Source organism: Lithobates pipiens, unplaced genomic scaffold, assembly GCF_037356315.1.
Source record: "Lithobates pipiens isolate NorthernLeopardFrog02 unplaced genomic scaffold, aLitPip1_a1.2 Scaffold_22, whole genome shotgun sequence".
NCBI classification, from domain to species: domain Eukaryota; kingdom Metazoa; phylum Chordata; class Amphibia; order Anura; family Ranidae; genus Lithobates; species Lithobates pipiens.
In genome coordinates, this window is record NW_027507784.1 from 243,966,575 (window position 1) to 243,985,451 (window position 18,877).

At 46.8% G+C, this 18,877-nt stretch overlaps 1 pseudogene; it reads left to right on the plus strand.

Annotated features, from left to right (window-relative positions):
- The first annotated feature begins 8,727 nt into the window (after nucleotides 1-8,727).
- On the plus strand, nucleotides 8,728-9,356 carry LOC143925718 (NADH dehydrogenase [ubiquinone] 1 beta subcomplex subunit 10 pseudogene; annotated as a pseudogene).
- Nucleotides 9,357-18,877: the final 9,521 nt, after the last annotated feature.

Genomic DNA, 18,877 nt, shown 5'->3' on the forward strand with positions numbered 1-18,877 from the left:
AGGGTGCCTGGAGTCCTTTTTGTGGGATCCCCTCCTGCAAGCCCTTAGAGCCCTGCGGACCATAAAAGATTTTGTAAAATCCCTATGACCTTCCATCTGAAAACAAAAAAAAACGCAGCCATCTTTCTTCCCATTGCAGCCCCAGACACTCCTCTGGAATAATTATGGCAGACAAAACATAAAACTAACGTTTGCATCTCTTCCGGGCCCTCCGACCCTCCAACCTCATCCGCCAGTGCCAACCATTCCTGACATACTTTTTGATAGGCCTTCAACGTTCCAATGCTGAGGGACTGCCATATAAATCTTGCAGCGACTCCAGGGCAACCCTCTACAACTCCTGTGGGCATGGCTCTCCTACCCGATTAGCTTCCGGTGCCAACTTGTGAAATTCTTCCCACTGGAAACGAGACAAAGCATCCGCTAATTTGCTGTTGACCCCAGGGATATGAACTGCATACATAAATGCATTTATGCGCAAACAGCCGAGTACCAATCGCGGCAACAATCTTATCACCGGGGGAGAGGAGGCCGAGATGTTAATAGCCATCACCACCCCCATATTGTCAAAGTTAAGCCACACTTTCTTGTTTCTTAACTCATCTCTCCACAGCTCTACCGCTAAAATGATGAGGAATAGTTCCAGCAAAACCAAATTCTTGAGGAAACTCGCCTCCCTCTAACTCTCTGGCCAGGGGCCCGCACTCCACTTACTCTGGCAATACGCTCCATATCCACACGAACCTGCCGCATCCGTGAATAAGACCAGGTCCACATTGCTGACTGGCCCCACTTGCCATATTGTCCTGCCATTAAAGGATGCCAAAAAGGAATCCCAAATCTTTAAGTCCTCCTGTAACTCCCTCGTCAGACGCACAAAGTGATTTGGCACCCGAACCCCCGCCGTGGCAGCCGCCAAGCATCGGCAAAAAATGAGTCCCATGGGTATAATTCTGCAAGCATAATTTAACTTGCCCAGCAATGACTGCACTTCCTTCAAGCAAAGCTTTCGCCTTCCACTCACCATACTCACCACCCGTCACAGGTCCACCAACTTATCCTCTGCCAATCTACACTCCATAGCCACAGAATCGATCGTGATACCTAAGAATCCGCCGCCAAGGGGATTCCGAATCTCTCCGGCAAATGCTAAACTGTCCCTAGCAATATGTCAAAACAACGAGAATCCGGAGGTTCTATGCATAAAAAATCATCCAAATAATGGAACTCACACCCACAATTTCCCTAACTGCCCACTCAAATAAGGAGCTGAAAGTCTCAAAAAATGCGCAGGAAATCGAACAGCCCATCGGCAGGCACCTATCCACAAAGTACGACCCCTGCCGACAACAACCTAACAAATACATGCTCTCGGGGTGTACCGGCAATAGGGATGAGCCGAACACCCCCTCGGTTTGCACCAGAAATTTCGACCGGACCAAAAATTTTTGCGAACTTTAGAACCCCATTGAAGTCTATGGGACTCGAACATTTGAAATAAAAAGTGCTAATTTTAATGGCTAATATGCAAGATATTGTCCTAAAAAGGGTTTGGGGACCTGGCTCCTGCCCCAGGGGACATGGGTCAATGCCTAAAATGTTTTTAAAAATGGATGTTTTTTCAGGAGCACTGATTTTAATGACGATTAAAGTGAAAAAAAAGGGAAATATTCCTTTAAATATTGTGCCTGGGGGTGTCTATAGCATGCCTGTGAAGTGCCACGTGTTTCCCGTGTTTAGAACAGTCCCTGCACAAAATGACATTTAACGGGAAAAAAAGTCATTTAAAACTGCTTGCGGTTTTAATGTAATATCTCGTTCCGGCAATTTGGATGAAAATCATGAAGAAAAATGGCATGGGTAGTCCCCCCTGCCCATTACCAGCCCCTTTGGGTCTTGTATGGATATTAAGGGGAATCCCCTTACCCATATTAAAAAAAGGAAATATGTGGGGCCCCCAGGCCCTATATACTCAGAACAGCAGTATACAGGCGGTGCAAACAAGACAGGGACTGTGTAGATTTTTTGTGTTAAGTAGAATCTGTTTGTAATTTTGAACTGGTACATTTTTAAAGTGTAGCTCCAGTCAAATAATCTATTTTTAAACTTTTTGGAAAACATAGGGAAGGGTTTTTTTCATCTCACTTCCTGTTGTCTCCTTCCGTTTGCAAGTAGGAGACGCTTGTAAGTAGGGGCCTGCCCTATATGCTCTGCAGAAATGGCAGAACAAGGTGTTGGTGTTGCTACAACATTGTAAGTCCTCAAAGTGACTCTTGGTGGGCGCTGGAGCGCCCTGCTGTGAACGATTATATCAAGAATTGTAATTACATGCCATTGTTGAACAGTGGTAGAAAAACTGGGCCTTTGGTGGTTGTGGTGGTGGTGCTGGTGCCACAACACTATAAGTCCTTACAGCTATTCTTGGTGGGCACAGGAACGGGCCCTGCTGTGAAATATTATATCAAGAATTGTAATTACATGCCCCTGTTAAACAGGGGCTGAGAAATTGGGCCTTAGACACTGGTGCTGGTGCCACGACACTGCAACCTCTCCCATATACTCTAGTTGTAGTGCAGGAATGAGCCCTGCTGCAAAGCATTGCATCAAAAATTGTAATTACATGCCCCTGTTAAACAGGGGCTGAAAAATTGGGCCTATACACTGCAACCTCTCCCATATACTCTAGTTGTAGTGCAGGAATGAGCCCTGCTGCAAAGCATTGCATCAAAAATTTTAATTACACGCCCCTGTTAAACAGGGGTTGAAAAATTGGGTTGGTGGCATCACCCAGAACCAAAAATGTTCTTCCAAGATATCAGCGGAGGAGGAAGAGGATAGACAGTCAACATAACAGTACAGTCCCTCAGCATCAGCATAGGCAGTCTTGAAGGGATGCGATATTTCAAAAAAAATTATTCGGTTACATCAGCTTCAGGTGCTTGGTAGCTGTGGGTGATCCAAGACTGATTCATCTTTATGAAGGTCAGTCGATCAACTGAGTCGGTGGACAAGCGCACCCTGTGATTGGTAACAAAGCCACCAGCAGCACTGAAGGTGCATTCCGAAAGAACGCTGGATGCAGGACAGGCCAGTAGCTCAATTGCATACTGTGCAAGCTCTGTTCAGTGATCTATCCTCAAGACCCAGTAAGCCAGAGGATTTTCGGTGGGAAAGGTGTCCAAGTCTGACCTTGCCTCTAGGTATTCCTGCACCATGTAAATCTGGTGCTGGCGATGGTTGCTGGAACCGATCATACCTTGGGGTTGTGGACTAAAGAATTGTCTGAACGCATCGGTCAGACGACCACTTTCTCCACCGCTCCTTCTGACCGATGCCTCAGCAACACGTTGTCCAGGACCAGGAGTTTGTAACCTCCCAGTCTCTGGGAATGTGTTGCACAGACCTTTCTGCAAGGCCTCCCAGAGATGTCTCATCCTCTGCTCCCTCTGTGATGGAAAGATAAGGTCGGCAACCTTACCATTGTACCGTGGATCAAGGAGAGTGGCCAGCCAGTAATGGTCCCTCTCCTTGATCCAAAGAATACGAGAATCCTTCGGCAGGCTTTGCAGGATCAGGGAGGCCATGCAGCATAGGCTAGCTGAGGCATTTGGTCCGGAGTCCTCTGGGTCACTAAGGACAATATGATCTGCAGCTACCTCCTCCCAGCCATGTACAAGTCCACAGGTTTCTTGGGACTGTAAATCATCCCTACAAGACTGCTCCTGCTGATGCTGAGTGCCAGCCTCCACCTCCATTCTGACACAATCATCCTCCTCCTCCTCCCCCTCGTCCTCTTCCTGTGTGATGGGTGGGACAGCAGGAACACTGTCTGGATAAAAGGGGCCTTGAGAGGCAAGGAAGTCCTCCTCTTCCTGCCTCTGTTCTGCCTCAAGTGCCCTGTCCATTATTCCATACAGCGTATGCTTCAACAGGTGGACAAGAGGTACAGTGTCACTGATTCATGCACGGTCACTGCTCACCATCCTTGTGGCCTCCTCAAACGGAGACATGACAGTGCATGCATCCCTGATCATGCCCCACTGGCGTGGTGAGAAAAATCCGAGGTCCCCTGACCCTGTCCTAGTGCCGTAGTGCACAGGTACTCATTAATGGCCCTCTGCTGCATGTGCAGCCGCTGCAGCATGACCAATGTTGAGTTCCACCTGGTGGGCATGTCACATATTATGCGGTTCTTGGGCAGGTTCAACTCCTTTTGGAGCTCAGCCAGCCGAGCACAGGCATTAAATGATTGGCGGAAATGCACACAGACTTTCCTGGCCTGCTTCAGCACATCCTGTAAGCCCGGGTACCTGCCCAAGAACCGCTGCACCCCCAGGTTAAGGACGTGAGCCACATAGGGCACATGGGTCAGTTGTCCCTGTCGGAGGGTAGAGAGGAGGTTGGTGCCATTGTCGCAACCCACCAATCCTGGCTTAAGCTGACGTGGCGTCAACCACCTCTCGGCCTGCCCCTGCAGAGCTGACAGAATATCTGCCCCAGTGTGGCTGCAGCTTGTGGAACATGACTAGATTGCTGTCCTTCTTGAGCATCCCCTCTCTCTGCGCTCACGCTACTGCCTTCCTTTAGCTTAGTATCATCATCAGAGCCTACAAAACACTGGGCATCCTCCTGGAGCATGTACCCAACACTGTGCTCAAAGAGTTCAGGGACTCCTCAGGAGGACGTGGTGGGTCGAGGGAAGGAGTCACCGATGATGACATTGAGACGAGGGAAGAGGATGCGGTGGCAGCTGCTTTGCTAGTACCCTGAGCCTGGGTGAGAGAGGATGAGGAGGGCTTGGTCATCCACTCTACCAAGTCTTCGGCATGATGCAGCTCAACACATCCAGCTGCCGAAAATGGTTGATGCCTTGCTCCTGATACATTCGCATTCTGTTTTGTCCCTCCTGTGCAATCTAAGTTCTTCCTGCTTCTCCTTCCTATCTGCTAGTCCATATCTCCCTCTGAACTCCCCTCCTCTTCCTTCTTGTGGGCACCCACGTGGCATCACTAGACACGTCATCATCGACATCACCTTCCCCACCGCTATAATTAGAGATCTCGGAGTAGGCAGCAACAGCGGGGACAAACCTCCTCCTTGGGCTGATCTGGGTACTGTCGTCAGACTGCTGAGCGGTGGTTGTTACTACCTCCTCTTCCTGATCCAATGCCAAGAGTGGCTGCGCATCGGAAATGTCTTGATATGGATAAGAAAATAATTCCTGTGACTCAAGCGGAAGGTATATGGTGGTGGTGGTGTTGGTGGTAGTGTCTTTGGGGGTGCACATAGCAGAGAGTGAAGAAGAGGGTGCAGATTGAGATGATGAGGAGGGTGTAGAAGAGTAAGGCTAAGTGAGCCACTCAACCAAGTCTGGTGCGTCCTTTGACGTAATCGCACGCACCTTCTGCAATTTGCCACTTTGGCTCAAGTCTGTTGCTCCTGCCCTACCCCTACCACCCCTGTGGAAAGGCCTGCCTCTTCCTCTGCCTGTCATTTTTTAAATGACCCTGTGACAAAAGTTTCTAGAGAAGTGCCGTATGTATGTGGAAGAAGGTATATAACACCCCGCTTCAATCTGTTGTTTCTGGGAGCCACTGGTCTATCACACCAGTTATAATACTTTTTTTCTATTGCGTTTGTCACTATTTGTAGTATCGCTGCAGAACCGCTCAGCAGTCACAATGCGGCACAGTGGAAATGCACTATACTATGCTTTCTATATGTGCAAGTATTTTATACGTGTATTACACACCTATATACTGCACACCAAATAGTACACCTATACCAGTCCTTACAAGGACCTTTGTGGACCTAGTAGCTAGTGATTTGCAGATTGTACCTCACTGATAAAGGACTGCTGCACAAAGGACCAGTACTGGGTGGCAACGTACTTAGACCCTCGGTACAAACACAAAATGGCAGAAATGTTATCACTGTCACAGAGGGCTGTTAGAATGGAGCACTTCCAGGCCTTGCTTTGAGAAATGCTGCATTCTGCTTTTGCGTGCGCTGGCAGAGGAGCAATTCCCACTCCCAGAGAAAGAGTTGTGGGTACCAATCCAACAGTGCCTGCAAGAAGAGGGCGGTTTGAAGATGTGTTGGTGACTTCTGATATGAGGTCATTCTTTCAGCCGACCCATCTACAGGTGTCATCCAGATCCAGCATCAGGGAATGCCTAGACCGACAGGTGTCCGACTACATCGGGTTAACGGCCGATGTGGACGCTCTGAGGAGTGATGAACCCCTGGACTACTGGGTGGGCAGGCTTGACCTCTGGCCAGAGCTTGTCCAATTTGCAATGGAACTGTTGGCTTGCCCCTCGTCCAGTGTCCTGTCCGAAAGGACGTTCAGCGCAGCAGGGGGGATCGTGACCGATAAGCGCACTCGCCTAGCTCACGACAGTGTTGACTATCTCACATTTCTAAAAATGAATGAGGCATGGATCTCGGAGGAATTCCACACATGTGACCAATAGACCATGTATATCTCTATAAACGATGTATTTAATCGAGCACACAGACCTTTTTTCCACATTTGTCTCACTTCCTTGTACAAAAAAAGCACACCGTACTATATGCCCATACCCTCCTGTTTAAAGAGGTTGAGCGGTGTCATATTTTTGGGGCCCAGCAGCGAGTTGCTGGTATCCGTGCTGCTGTCAGTGCTCTCTATCTCGGTGCTGGTGTCAGTGCTCTATATCTCAGTGCTGGTGTGGTGTCAGTGCTCTCTATCACAGTGCTGGTGTCAGTGCTCTATATGTCTGTGCTGGTGTCAGTGCTCTCTATCACAGTGCTGGTGTCAGTGCTCTCTATCTTGGTGCTGGTATCAGTGCTCTATATCATGGTGCTGGTGTGGTCTCAGTGCTCTCTATCACGGTGCTGGTGTCAGTGCTCTCTATCACGGTGCTAGTGTGCTGTCAGTGCTCTATATCACGGTGCTGGTGTCAATGTTCTATATCACGGTGTTGGTGTCAGTGCTCTATATCACGGTGCTGGTGTCAGTGCTCTCTATCTTGGTGCTGGTGCCAGTGCTCTCTATCTTGGTGCTGGTGTCAGTGCTCTATATCATGGTGCTGGTGTTGTCTCAGTGCTCTCTATCACGGTGCTAGTGTCAGTGCTCTCTATCACGGTGCTAGTGTGCTGTCAGTGCTCTATATCACGGTGCTGGTGTCAGTGCTCTCTATCACGGTGCTAGTGTGCTGTCAGTGCTCTATATCACGGTGCTGGTGTCAGTGTTCTATATCACGGTGTTGGTGTCAGTGCTCTATATCACGGTGCTGGTGTCAGTGCTCTATATCACGGTGCTAGTGTCAGTGCACTCTATCATGGTTCTGGTGTCAGTGCACTCTTTCACGGTTCTGGTGTCAGTGCTCTATATCTCGGTGCTGGTGTCAGTGCTCTATATCACGGTGCTAGTGTGCTGTCAGTGCTCTATATCACGGTGCTGGTGTCAGTGTTCTATATCACGGTGCTGGTGTCAGTGCTCTATATCACGGTGCTGGTGTCAATGCTCTATATCACGGTGCTGGTGATCATCTCCTGCACCCTCTTCATAGCCTACCCTGACCTTTACTCTCCTCCATTGCCTTCATGCGCTCCTGAGTCCTGAATTGTCAAAATTTCACATATAAAAAAAGAATGCTTGTAGTTGTCGATCCCAGATTCACTTCATATATGTGTTATGTCAGTGGCCATGTGGTGGGACTATGTGTGCACAGCTAGTAATTATTTTGTGGCTGGAAATATGACCTGTAGGTTTTTAAAGTTCGCCTGCCATTGAAGTCAATGGGGCCCGCCACAAACTTTGCGGTTTGCGAACTTTCGGCCGTGTCCGCGGTTCGCGAAATGTCCCGTCGGAAGTTTGTCCATCTCTATTTAGGAGAGCAAAAAATTCCCCCTCCTTTGTCCCTCCCTCTTTGCATGCAAGATCTTTTTGGTTTTCGGTCTTGGGTGCTCTGAAGCGGGACCTTGTGTCTCCTTTTGTGCTGTGGCTGGCCCCATGCTGGTTCACACTTGAGCAAAAATGCTTATTTCTTATCCGCCGTGTGATCTAAAGCCAAAGTTTAAATCTACATTTCTGGCTACTATTGTTACTGCCATAGCTGGTTTTAGGCTTCCCACCATTGAGTCCCAAGATTTCTTTAAGCCCTTGTACACACGGTCGGACATTCTGACAACCAAATCCGTTGGATTTTGTCAGACGGATTTTGTCCGAAACTGTTGCATACACACAGTCGGACAAAGTTGTCAGAAAATCCGATTGTACATAACGTGATGACGTTATTTTGTTACGACGGGACTATGTTCAGGTTAGTAGCCAATAGCGTTGGTCTAGGAATTTGATCTGAGCATGCGTGGCACTTTGTCCGTCGGAGTAGGCTACACATGATCGGAGTATGTCCGATCAGAGCATGTTGTCGGAAAATTTTATAAACAAGTTGGAAAACTTGGTCCGTCGGATATTCCGACGGAAACAGTCCGATGGAGACCACACACAGTCGGATTATCTGATGATACGGTCCGATCGGACACATTCCGTTGGAATCTCCGACCATGTGTACAAGGGCTAAGAGGGAGTCCATCCTATTGTCCATTGCATTGGATAGAACCCCCATATCCTTGAAGGCCAAGTCTGTGTGCCTCGAGAATTGGGAGAAAGCGGAGTCTAATTTTGGGGTTTTGGTCCACCATACTTGAGGGTGACAGGGGGTCGGGTTGACCTGAGCGATGCCTGTGGACAGGGATGTGTACCCAGAACCTCCTACCAAGACTCCCATCTGGGAGAAGCTCTCCGGCCTCCCAAACCCCTAATGTAATAATCCAGAAAGTCTTCCTGTATGTGGTGGACAGGCCGGTCACCATCTTCCACGACTGGATAGAGCATCAACGAGCAAAGAGAAAGAGAAAAATCTATTACTACCACCGGGTGTTCCAGCGTGTTCCTGACCCGTCCTAGTGTCTAGAAGATGACCTCTTTTGCCAATACAAAGCTGAAATGCAATGGAGGAGAGACCTGAAAGTCGATAGTGAAATATTGAAAATTATGCGAGAACGGTAAACAGCGTGCATCTAGAGAGAGGATTACAGCTCCAGCCAGAACTGTGCCGAGCTGAAGGAGCAGTACGACTAAGATTTTTTTATTACATGGTTAAATGTTCCATTCTGAAACACAAGACATATGACAAGACTGTTTTATAGGACAGGATTCATTTTGTTTAGGCCTAGGCCATGCCAGCAGAGGAGATAAAGGCAGATTTGAGTACCTTGGAGCAAATGACAATTCTAGGAAATGCCTAATGAAGCAGAAGGAGAGGATGGTTGAAGAGCAGAAGGCTGCTGAAGCAGCTCGGGTCTAAACAAAAGGAATCCCGTTCTACAAAACAGTCTTGTCATATGTCTTGTGTTTCTGAATGGAACATTTAACCCTGTAATAAAAGATCTGTAGATTGCTACATTGAAAAAAATAAAAAATGGGGGTTCTATTACAAACTGACGCCGAAACATCATCTGTGAATGGAAACCTTCTTTTTAACGCTTTTGAAAAGAAAAGGTTTCCTTTGTGGATCCTGCCATTCCTTTTTTATTGCCTCTACTAAAAATTCACCTACTGGAAAAAAAAATTATTTTCCTGTTCCCCTAGACCCTCATACATTTGGCCATGTAGAGAGAAGGATTTCTTTGCAATTTTCATACCTAATGTGGTATACATGTCACCCAAGAGACTGTCCACCTCTTCCAGTTTGTACCGGGATGGCCTTCCAGAAATCCCCTTCCAGAGCCTCTCCCTCATTCAGCAACAGAGGCTGCACTGTCTGGCTCCTCCTTAGCCCCTTCCTTGGAGACGACTGGGGGGATCTGCACTGGTGGATGGTAATACTTGCATTTTTGGTAATGCTACCCGCTGTGTTGCAGAAGGAGCAGTCTCAAGCTGCGGGATCTGAAACCCTTCAAAAAAAGTTTTAAAAGATTTGAATGTATTAGAACGTTCTTTTACTGATGCCACTAGTTCACTGCCTTTCTTAGTGGTATGTTCCTGTACTAATTTGTTAATGCACTCTTTGCAGAGTGATTTTCCCCAGGACTCCCTAAATGTGTAGCCTTACAGGAAGGAGACCTAATCTTAGAACTATGAGGGGTTCTGGGTTTGTTTGTTTTGTTCTGAAAGACATAAAAAAAAACATACATTAAAGTATTACTTTACATGCTCTCTGCAGTAAACTGCAGGTGTGCAGTTTCTTTCATGTGGGCTTGCCTCACCAGGGGCCCTAGCACCTCCCTCTGACACCAGAGGGACACTTTCCCTACCCCCAAAACCCATGAGAGAGGGGAGGGATGGGTGGTGGGTTCTGGTAAGGGGAACCCCACCCTAGGTTCCCCTTACCTTAGCGTGGCTGGAGCTGGCCTCAGCTGGAGCAGTCTGATCTGGTTCTTCTGCTTCAGACATCTTACTGGTGGCACCTCCAGAGCTTGTGCTGTCTCTACAGCAATCGCAGCTCCTCTCCAGCCTATGCCTGCCCTGTCCACCAGAAGTGACATCACCCGCCACCCAGCTTCGTCGGTCCCTGAGCCTGGCGTGGCTCTGTATAACCATGCTGCCTGGAACACGTTGCCATGCCAGTGCAAGACTGCTGACTGGGTTACCTTCACTCTACCGCGCTCAGTAGTGAAAATGGAGCCCCCCCAACCTGATCTGTTCTCAGGGATGTGGGGGTGGGGGTGGTGATCTTCACCAGGTAAGTTTTTTTTACCTGGCCTGTCCAAGGAGCCTCTGCCCCCTTTTAGGATGTCTTGCCTGAGCCTCCTTGGCTCTCCTGGCTGGTTCCAGATGGTGTCTCCCCTCTGGAGGAAACACAAATAACTGAGGAGCCAGCAGGGGAGGAAATTTAAAGTTGGCTGGCACGGTGTTTCCTACAGAGGGGAGGAGTCAAGGTCTCTCAGGTGGCTGTCCTGAAAGATGATTGGGGAAAAGGTGTCTGCTGGCTGTTTAACGAGCACCAATGCTCACTTTGCTGAGGTGCTCACCCAGCCATTCAATGCTTTAATAAAGGTAAGCAGATGCCTCCCAAGCCTGCAGCCAAGCCTGGCCTTTCTAAGCCAGGGGATGACGGTGAACGTCATAGGGATGCTTTCCTGGCTAGACTGGTACCCCCTCAATAGGGAAGCTTTGATCGTGAGAGATAGGTTTGGCTGTGGATTTTGCATCCCCTACCATGGCAACGAATTTGAAGTCTGCTGTTCAATCTGAACATGGCGTGGTTGAGAAGCTCCAGATGCATGGCAGGCCTCTTTGATTTTTCACCGTTCCACAGCCTGAGAGTTTCCCCTCTTGGTGTGGTTCCCAGAAAGGAGGATTGTAAAATCCCACTTATACACCACCTTTCCTATCCTTCTGGCTCTTTGGCTAACAATGGCATTGTGAAGGAAGTATCCAGGGTCCAATACGCTTTTTTTGACAAAGCACTTCACTTGATTAGGTCTGCAGGTCAGTCGGCTCTGCTGGCTAAGGCAGATATTGAGTTCATCTTTCACCTTCCAGTTCACCCTGAATGCTTCCACCTGCTGGGCTGATACTTTTTGACATCTGCCTTCCCATGGGCTGTGCAATTTCTTGTTATTGCTTTGAGCTATTCTGTAGCTTCCTTGAATGGGTGTTTGGCCAGTTAGCTGGTCTGCATTAGCTGCTACATTACCTAGATGACTTCCTTTTCCTAGGCCCAGCCAGCAGTGGCCAGTGTCAGCGGCTCCTTTCTGTTTTCCAGAACACCTGTGTGCAGCTTGCCATTCCACTTTTATTGTTTTTGGGCATAGAAATAGACATGGTGGCAATGGCTTTTCGCTTGCCCGGTGATAAATTGGTTAGACTCCTCTCCCTGGTGTGTTTGGCAATAGGGGCTAGGAACCTTCCATTGAAGCAGCTTCAGGCCCTGTTAGGTCATCTAGTTTTTGCCTGTTGGGTCATCCCCATGGGGAGAACCTTTTGTAGAAGCCTATCGTGAGCAATGAAGTGCATTGTTGCACTGCATTATTATGTCCATATAACCAAGCTAATGCAGGCCAACTTGGAGATCTGGATAACCTTTCTCCAGTCATACAGTGGTCACTGCTGTTGGCAGCTGGGGGAGGTACCAAACTTGCAACTGGAGCTTTAAGCCTCGTACAACTGATCAGATTTTCCGTCGGGAAATATGTGATGACAGGCTGTTGGCGGAAAATCTGACCATTTGTATGCTCGGACAATTGTTGTCGGATTTTCCCTGGACAAATGGCTGTTGGCTGTTGGATGGCAGGCTTTAAAATTTTCCGCGGACAAATGTCTGCTGTCGGATTTTCTGAGCGCATGTACACAAGTCCGTCGGACAAAAGTCCAAAGTACAAACATGCATGCTCGGAAGCAAAGACGAGCCAGAAGCAGTCGGTCTTGTAAACTAGCGTTCGTAATGGAGAATTAACATTCGCGACGTGGCAAATTATGAAATCTCGAAATGTAGCGCACATTCTCTTCTTCTTTATGGGCATAATAATGAAGTTGCTTTGCTGGTGATACTGATAGAGTTATTGCAAACTACTTTTCAAAGGCTTTTTTTTTTTCTAGTGATATCTAGGATAATATTATGGGGTTTTGTTTGGGCAAGTTACCACAACACCATTATCCCATAGTTTTTAAGATCAAAGATACAACTATGTTGGTGTCTTTGTCAATTTTAGATTGTATTTTTTTTTAACTGTAACTGCCTACTCCCAAACTGTCATTTGCAGTAAAACACATAGCAAAGTATTATTCTCCACATTTTTTTATTGTGCATTAAAAAAAAGAAAACAAATAAAATTAGACATGCTATCTGCCAATGGATCTTAACCAAAAAGTGCATCCAAAACATATAAAATATAACAAATCAAATCATTATTATTAAACCAAAAAACTAAATAAAAGCCTCATGCATGTGTCCTGCTTCTTAATATAGGGGGTCAACAACGCCAAGATTTGGTGAAAGCAGGGGTCCGTCGTCCAAAGATAATTCCGAAAATCATCTGGATTCTTCTCCTGGAGCTCCCTCAGAAAGCTCATGACATAATTGGTCACGATTAATAAAGCAACCAATTTTTGGTCCAAGAACTCCTCCTCCTCCTATTCCTGGTCTGGAATTGGGTCAAAGCAATAACTCCAACACCAAGCCCAATAACCCCAAGGCCAATAATAAATAACACGTTATCGACTCCGATTCTGCAACATGTCTGGCTGACGGACGGCCGTTCAGAAATGAACTGAAAAGCACGAAATGAAAAGCGTGAAATGAAAAGCACGAATCAACACTCACCAAACTTATACTAACACAAAATTAGCAGAAGGAGCCCAAAGGGTGGCACAAAAGAACTGAAAAGCCACGTAGTACATCTCTACATTCATGTTTGTTAGCTGACAATTCCTTGCCATTTGCATGCAGGACAAAATCCAGACACACACCTTCAGTCTCTGGAAAATCTGATAATGTAATGTGTATGAGGCTTCACACTGATGCTGCAGCCTCCTGTAGTTTCGGTGCCTTTTTCTCAAGGGGAGTGGGGTGGGGAGAGTTGGCCAGCTTCATGGGCCCATATGGATCGGTTGCTTAACCGCACCTTGCTGGAGCTTTTTTGGATAATTTTCACCTTCAGATTTCAGATAGTGAAGCATTGGTAGTAGATTTGAGGAATACAAGTTACTCAGGTACCGAATAGATTTGTCCGCCCAGTGGAACGCAAAAGATGTGTGTAGACTTTGGACTTCGGAATCTGGGACCATTATGTTCAGCACCATGGACTTAGCAAAATTGACCTTAAAGTTTGACAAGTCACCGTAGACATGCATGATACCCATGGGCTGAAAACAAAAAAGATTAAGTCGCCCATGTATGCCATGATTTTACTATTCCCTGAGGACTTCTGTACACCCAAAATGTTGGGATCATCTCTGATGGAATACAGAAAGGGCTCTAGAGTCAAGATAAAAAAAAAAAATCAGGGAAAGGGGACAGGCTTGTCTCGTCATGTTTGCTATATCAAAGAAGTCAGAGTGCCATTCATTTACCCGAACAGTTACCGAATGGGCAGAATAGAGGGAGCATATGGAGTCCCAGACCAATGTGAGCCAGGGTTGCTCACATAAAGTGCCAGGCCACCCTGTCGAAGGCCTTTTTTGTGTCTGTGGAAAGCAATAGAAAAGGGCTCCTGGATGATCGGTCCATATGGATAAGATTGTATACTCTGGTGGTGTTGCCCCTCACCTCCCTCAATGGCACAAAACCAGCCTGACCCAAATGTATCAACTTCGGGATGTGCGGCAAGAGTCGGTTTGACAAGATTTTTGCAAAGAGCTTTAAATCCACATTGAGGAGTGTGATTGGATGGTAATTTCCACACTGGGATGGATCCTTCCCCTTCTTGTGTATGAGCAATATGTATCCCCTCAATGTGTCCACTGGCATGTGACCTTCCCCTTTCAGAGCATTATAGGCTGTCAAGAAATGAGGAGTCAGGATAGTTGAGAAGGTATAGTAATAAGTCAATGTGAAGCTGTCCGGCCCCGGTGCCTTACGTAGCTTAGTTTGGGCTAACGCTGCACCGAGTTCCTCGGCAGTGATGTCAGACTCCAAGGAGTCTCCAATCCCATCCGGTAGTGTAGGCATGCCTGAGGCTCTGATGTATTCAGTAGCTGACTCTGTCCGGGCCCCAACCGTTCCAACAACTACATTAACCATCTGAAAAATAACGTATGACCAACAATACATTTCTGCTTTATGCAAGTGGAAGTGATGTAGTGTGCTTGTGACCCTTAAGCTAGTAGCACAAAGCTTGGCGAGGAAAGCATCAGAGACTATGAATTACAAGTTTTATAATGTCTCTGATTTGGAACTACGAATCATGGTTTGTGAGAAAATAAAAGATTTCAAATAGTCCAAGATACGTGGCGACTGGTGCTCAATATTTTTGGGTGGGCGGCAGACCAACGCTACCCCCCTCGCAGGAGACAAATGGGAAGGCAACGATAACCCCCATGGGAGATGGATGGGAAGGCAGCAATTCCCCCATCCCCTGGCCAATCGGGACCAGCTTCCTGATTGGCCAGGAGGAGAATCAGGGAGACAATAGGGAATATTAATTGGCACACAACTGGGTGGGCTCACCCTTTTTTTGAAGCCAATTAAAGCCTCCGGCTCTAATTATGTTCTTTAAAAAAAGAAAATTGAAATCCATGCATCCGTTGCCCTGCATGTAGATTAGGGGCTGGATGCATGGATTAGGGGTCCCCGTATGGGCGGGCCTCCACTGGCTAAGGTACAGTGTCACATAACGTGTAACTATCCCAGAAAGAAAATTAGTAGTTTGTTTTCCAAATAAGTTTGCATACAGAGAAAATTGTGGCAAGGCCAAAACCAATCTCTGAACAATGGGGTGCTCTGATATTCACACACCTGAGACCAGAGAAAAGAACATCTTATTAAACTGAAACTGGCTAATGTTTACAAGGCCTTCAGAAACCAACAAATGTTAATTTAGTCAGCTGAATTAGACAAAACTTAGTTTCGTCCATTGTTTAATTTGTGGACAAAACTATTAACAAGTTGAGAAGATTTACAAGAATAGTTTAGTGAATAAACCTTCTAAAACTGTGGGGGGGCGCATGCGCGCCGTGAAACTGGATGGATGCTAGACACAGCAGCTCAGAGGGAAGCGGAGACTGAAACCTTTCCCCGGGGCCAGAAAGCACCAACTTTAAGCACTTTGATCGGAAGCACTCCTGGGGATATCAGCCAGTGCATGCCAAACTCCAGGAGCAGTAAGAAGACCACCCAGTGGTCCCTAACAACTTACCTGCTAACAACTTACCTGCTCTATGTACGGGAACAAGCAGCGATGTCCAAAGATGGCGCCCAGCCGACATAGGCACACAAGGTCTCTCCTACTCCAGCGGCCTCACAGTCTACGACCCCTGACCACAGTGAGTACACTCCTCATCTCACTAAGGCTGATCTGGAGGACAGCCTCTCAACAATGTACGACAAATTGGCCCATAAGTTCCAGGCAGAGTTGCACAAATCTACCAGCACCCTGACGCAGGAAATAGCTGCTCTGGGAGGCCACACAGACATGCTAGAAATGAAGCATGAGGAGCTTCATCTAGCCTATGAGGACCTACGCAAAGTTTATGAGGCACTCTCAGACACTCCTCTAACTCAAATGCTAAAATAACTGTAATAGAAGAAATAACATCAGAAAGAGGGGGGTCCCCGAGATGGTGGTAGATCTACAAGCAGCGGTGAAGACCATGTTTCACTCTTTGCTCCCTGAACACGTGGATGCGGCCTTTACCTGAGACAGAATCCACATGGCCCTCCGGCCAAAACCTCCAGTGGAGAAACCTTCCAGAGACATTGTAATGTGTCTTAAAGACTTTTTAGTCAAGGAGGAGATTCTATGGGCCTCTTGTGACACTCCTATAATCAGGTATGAGGGGACCACTATACAAATCTACCCAGATATCTCCCCAGCAACCCTCAATAAGAGATGACAGATGGAAGAAGTCACCACGGTTCTGCAATCCACCAGGATTATGTATAGCTTCCCTTTCAAGCTTTTGGTTCCACATAATGGTACTACCTACAAGGACTTGCTCATCAAATTGGGCCTATTAGAACCACTCAACCCCCTGAGGCTTCCTTCTACCCCCCACCGACCCCAATCTGGGCTACTCCTTCCCCTCAGAGGGATAGGAGAAATCGTCGAAGATCCAGGAACAGGAAGGCTTGATCCTGGACAGTGGACGGAGTTCCTCTCTCAACATGCGTTTGTTCCCTACAGTTTAAAAGCTGCAATATGCACCTAATATGACTTTTGAGGAGTCGGACACCCTAGCTACGTCTAATCTTAAGCGCCTGTTTAGCCCCCCCTTCTTGATGAAGCTTCTCGTACCATCGCCCCTCCCTTTGTTTCAGTAATAGGGGGCTATTGTTTAACTGTTCTCCCTGACAAATTGACTGCCAGAGTTGACTATTGGGAGATGAAGCGCTGGCTGAGTATTGGACTGAAAAGTCCACAGAAGAATGTCATTATTGCAGGGTGGGCCTCTCCCCCGGCCCCTTATAGCTTTCCCATTCTATGTTCAATGGTTATGTTATTCTTTACTTTTTTTTTTTCTTTTCTTTTTTTACAAGAAGATATTGCTGACAAATAAGGGAATGTACTATAATTACTCCTACGTAAGGAAAATGAATATGATAGAGTATAAACACCACCCCACCCTTCCCGGAGGGAGATTTGAAGTAGACTCAGATGTGGTAAGACACAGCTGGTGGTCAATAAAATTTCCAAATTGGCACTCAGCTAAGGCCCTGGAGTGTCATTTTACTATGTATGAGTCCAAATCAAGGGGAGCGACAATTTTCATTAAAAACACTGTATTATTTGATATTCACCATTTATACAAAGACCTGGAGAGCAGGTCCCTTCACTTTAGGGCTCTCTGCAAGATCGAGCACTAAACTTAGCGAATGTGTACAGTCTGAATGCTTCTCAAAGCTCTTTTTTTAGTACTTTTTCCAGAGGTTGGATAAATATAATGCAACGCATGTGTTGGTTGGAGGTGACTTCAATCTAGTGGCACACTCAAGCCTAGACAGAAGACGGTGAGTACAACGAATACCGTTTCTAGAGCCATGTAAAGATCACTGGCATCACACTGCCTAATAGATAGATGGAGGGTTCTGAACGTAGGAGTAAGAGAATTTACACACTATTCTCACCCCCATGATAGCTACTCCAAACTCGATTATATATTCAGCACCCCCATCCTGCTAGCTAACTCCACCTTGGCCATGATTCATGCATTCCCCAGACCGCACCATGGAGATTGAATGATTCTTTTTTCACTGACCCAGAGGTAATATCTAATTTCAATATCAATTTCTAGAACATTTTAGGTTGAATGAGTTAGAAGAGACCCCCCCCCCCCATATTCTGGGCAGCCCAGAAGGCAGTTCTGAGGGGACATATAATTGAACTGGCCATCACAAGGAAAAGACAAAGAGCGGCTGCAGTTGCCTCCCTTAATAGGGAATTGGATAAGCTCTATCACCTGCATTACCACTCGCACTCCCCAGAAATATTGAGACAAATTAACGTAAAAAGAGTAGAACTAGACACAATATGATCGGAACAATCTGAGAAGTCTCTACATTGATCCAAGGCATGTTTTCTCCTGCATAGTAATTCAGCCTTGTCAATGTTCACTTGTAAGCGTCACCAGTCCCTCCAGCCAACAGATGAATACAAATTGAGGAATGGAAGGAAGCAGATGGTTTCTTATCCCAAATAAGTACTACACATCTTTACTTCTTACTATGAGGATCTACTTTCAGCCCTAAAACCAGTTCCCGAGAGTCAGGCAGATTCCTGGTTGGCCTCTTTATCCCTCCCAGCTACAGAGCTTGAATTCTCCCTGCTCTGAACAAGAGATTTTATCCATTATTAAATCCCTGAAGACCTCAAAAGCCCCAGGCCCAGACGGGTTCAACACTACATACTATAAGAAATTTGCAGGAACCCTTGCCCCTAAACTCTCTAATCTTTTCAACTATATCCTCCAGGGCCATAAGCTCCCAGAAAAGATGCTCCAAGCCAATATGACATTGATCCCAAACCTAGTAAGGACCACTCAGCCCCTCAGAACTACAGGACGATATCAGTCCCCAATAATGATCTAAAGATCTTTGGCAGATTACTGGAAGACCGCCCTGCCACTATTATTGCCTCACTAATAGCCCCAGAACAAAGGGGTTTTATCCCTACCAGGCAGATCACGGATAACATCCAATTGACCTCTAACATCATACAGGACGCAGAT